Source organism: Limulus polyphemus, unplaced genomic scaffold, assembly GCF_000517525.1.
Source record: "Limulus polyphemus unplaced genomic scaffold, Limulus_polyphemus-2.1.2 Scaffold15600, whole genome shotgun sequence".
In the NCBI taxonomy this organism is placed as follows: domain Eukaryota; kingdom Metazoa; phylum Arthropoda; class Merostomata; order Xiphosura; family Limulidae; genus Limulus; species Limulus polyphemus.
Genome location: NW_013681210.1, coordinates 1 through 4,026, shown reverse-complemented (window position 1 = coordinate 4,026; position 4,026 = coordinate 1). Strand labels below are relative to the sequence as shown.

The following is a 4,026-nucleotide window of genomic DNA, read 5'->3' as shown; positions in this document are numbered from 1 at the left end:
CAGTGACAAATTGGTTGAGGTCTTTGTTAAGGATGGTTATCAAGAGCAGTGACAAATTGGTTGAGGTCTTCATTGTTGGTTGACTCATTTTGTGTTTGTCTCAAAGAGACAGACTAAAGAACAAGGATTCAGAGTTTTCTGTATTTATTAAGATAGAACTCACATTAGAACAATACCTTCACATCAACCTCTATCTTTTAGACTTTACAAAAGACTAGATTCACACATTCACATCAACCTCTACCTTGTAGACTTTACAAAAGACTCGATTCACACATTCACATCAACCTCTACCTTGTAGACTTTACAAAAGACTCGATTCACACATTCACATCAACCTATATCTTGTAGACTTTACGAAAGACTCGATTCACACATTCACATCAACCTCTACCTTGTAGACTTTACGAAAGACTCGATTCACACATTCACATCAACCTCTACCTTGTAGACTTTATGAAAGACTCGATTCACACATTCACATCAACCTCTACCTTGTAGACTTTACGAAAGACTCGATTCACACATACACATCAACCTCTACCTTGTAGACTTTACGAAAGACTCGATTCACACATTCACATGAACCTCTATCTTGTAGACTTTACGAAAGACTCGATTCACACATTTATGAGTCGATAAAACTGCACTCGTGTTCTTGATTCAAGTTCCTTTTATCTTAATAGGTGAAACCGCTATTTGATTTAAAGTTCTTTCTCAAGAACAGTTAAAATGATTTTTAAAACTTCTGTAAAGTTATTCGAATTCATTAAAATATAAAAATGTATTTCCATGTGTAATTTATTTGTTCAAAGTTTCAAACCTTAAAATATATTTTACTGTGATATATATCAATCATCAAAGCATGTTATTTTGGTGCTTTCGTCATCCAACATGACAATTTATGTTTACATATTATAAAACACCTTATTAGATTGATTTCTCTAACTTTAGGAAGTGTAAGCTTTTTTGATCATTCTGAATATTCCTTCAATGATTAACTGAATACCTTCTGTGGTTTATTAAAGTTGGAACATAGACACTCGGAAGTTTTTCTCTCTTTATTTGTTAAGTTCAATATGAAAATGACACATACACTTTTTATACAATAAAAATGAACATCTTTGACGTGTATCAGACTCTACAAAATGATAGTTATTGTTTAAAACATCAAACCTAAATATAAGTAAAGTATTTTCAATATGGAATTTAAACAAGTTGTCCTTTGTTTCCACTGTTATATAATCACACAAACATCTTATGTGCTTACAGTTGGTCATGAAGAATGTGTTTCTGTGAACCTTTCAAAAGCTACTGTAATGGTATAATATTATTAGTGATAACATTCAAATACATTTTATCTGTGTATAAAGTGATATTCCTAATATTGTAGGACTAGCTGTACATTGATTTTACAAAATACAGAATTAAAAGTTTAGTTCATATACATACAAGTATATACTAAACTAAACCAACAATTGATAATAATACACTATCAGACAGCAGTACCATCAAACTAAACCAACAACTGATAATAGTACACTATCAGACAGCAGTACCACAAAACTAAACCAACAACTGATAATAATACACTATCAGACAGCAGAACTACAAAACTAAACCAACAACTGATAATAATACACTATCAGACAGCAGTACAACAAAACTAAACCAACAACTGATAATAATACACTATCAAACAGCAGTACCACAAAACTAAACCAACAACTGATAATAGTACACTATTGGACAGCAGTAACACAAAACTAAACCAACAACTGATAATAATACACTATCAGACAGCAGAACTACAAAACTAAACCAACAACTGATAATAATACACTATCAAACAGCAGTACCACAACACTGAAAGTTTTCAAACCTTACAAGTATATATATTTTTTGTTCCACGTTTTCTACCACTATTATTATTGAAGGCTACAACGTTCCACGTATATCTATAATAGAACAGCTAGAAACATGAGCTTAGATTAATTTACAAGAGAACGTAATGGTAATGTAGAATAATTCTTGATTATTTATTATCCACTACAAAACATCACACAACTGTGTCTAGATCAGGAACAGGTGAACATTAAACAGCTGAGCTAGTAAACAACATCTCTTAAGTCTATCAAGTTTATTACGGGCAACAATGTAAACATAGTGAATGAGGTCTTCAATAGGTTACCAACTCCATCCTAATGTATCATGTAATTTTTCCAAAGTGAGATTTACTAACTCCATGCTGACTATAAAGTCTCATCTGTTAATAAGGATGAGAGTCCAACATTCAGATCCGATGCAGTTTCAACTTTAATGAAAATTAAACAAGTGTTTCTTGAGCCACTGCATCCTACTTGAAAACAAACTATTCATAAACATAATTAAAGAAATCTCCTTGATCACGACAACTTTAAAGACACGACAGCAAGGTTTAGGAGTAAATCATCTGTTTAAGATATCGTGAGACTGTGGATAGCTTAAAGGTTGAATGTGAATCTATGATGCAGGAGTGAAATATCGTGATCACTAGGGTCTGGGATTTTAATTTTTTTAAATAAACTTGTTGATTTAAAAATATATATATTTTCATTATAATATAATGCAATGGAAACAAGACAAACTTGGTTTTAACTCCAGGAAAATGGAGATTTCCTTCCCATATTTGAAACTATCATACAAAAGTAGAGAAGAGGGATTGTCTAATATTCACAGCGATCACTTCATAATTGGTAGAGAAAGCAGTAAAATAGGTTGTTGTCAAAGCAGTAGATAGTGACTAAGATTTACATCCTCTATACATATATCTGTCCTTGTTTTAGCTTCACATAGTTTGTCCTCTCTCTTCCCTACAAAAAAGAAAAAATTAGAATTACTATTTCCAGCATTAACACTTTATATAATCTGAAAACTTTATATTTCTAATTTAATGATACACCAACCACAGAGAAGAATTCCACTGTTAACACTCACGAATTTCTTGGTTGCTTTGAATTTTCACAAAAAATTTGATTTATATCTTTACAAATATACTTGTGTTTAAGTCTGGCAGCAATAAAATGAAACTCAAAAAAAAACCACACACTAAACTGTGTGTCATGCAGGGTTATCATACTGAGGCAAGTATTTAAATTCAGAAAACAAAAATAAGTGACGTGAAACAAATCCAATTAACATGCCTTTCATCTTTTTACCTTTTGTTGTTGTTTCTTCTATCCATTTATGTTATCTGTAACAAACAGATTAAACAGATTAACTGTGTAGCTGCTCTGACAACCTCAACTACTACAAGTTTATTATTGAAATATTATGACCAAAGTTAAACTTGAGACCAAATCTGACTATTACCATAGTTCCTCTGCCATTAGGGAAGTCCCAGGGAACATCATAAGCAGCATCGCCAGCACGGCTGTCGCGAGACACCTCGGAAGGAGGAACGTAAGTGAGTCGTTGCTGATAGCTGACGTAGAGTTGTGCTTTTCGGCCTGTTAGCGAAATAATGTTTTTATTAGTATCCCTATTAATGACGTGTTCCATATCCATGTATTTGAAGAAAGGTTTATAAGCCTAGTGTTGTTAAAACATGTGCTTAAGGTACTTACCTTCATTATAATGTGTTTTCTTCAGACAAGCCCAAGCTATAATGATCACACACAGAATTACTGTAATTGAAGCAACGACGGGTACAACAAAGTATAAGCGGAAGTAGAACGGCGTTTCTAGTACAACAGGTTCATAACCAGGAACTCTCGCTACGAAGTAAATATACAAAGTCAATATGTCTAATGATGTTAAAATTTAAAATACAGCTTTGTACACATAGCTAAATTAATATTAAATGGAAAAATCAAGGAAAAAAAATCACATTTTTGGGAATATATTCTGTTTTCTTATAATAAATAATTTACATCTACAATAAATTAAGCAAAACTTAACAGAACCAATTCAGTAAAAGTAAGTTACTTTCGTCTGTTTACTATCCAACACAAGTTGTTTAAATGTACTAAACATTACCAGTATGTC

At 32.1% G+C, this 4,026-nt stretch overlaps 1 long non-coding RNA gene across 1 annotated transcript; it reads right to left on the bottom strand.

The window, feature by feature from the left end:
• Nucleotides 1–1,046: 1,046 nt before the first annotated feature.
• On the bottom strand, nt 1,047–3,822 carry LOC106477458. The gene is made up of 4 exons (XR_002609473.1): nt 3,606–3,822; nt 3,352–3,488; nt 3,198–3,232; nt 1,047–2,852 (listed from the first exon to the last, which is right to left on the bottom strand). It is a non-coding gene; the product is annotated as an uncharacterized LOC106477458 (long non-coding RNA).
• Nucleotides 3,823–4,026: the final 204 nt, after the last annotated feature.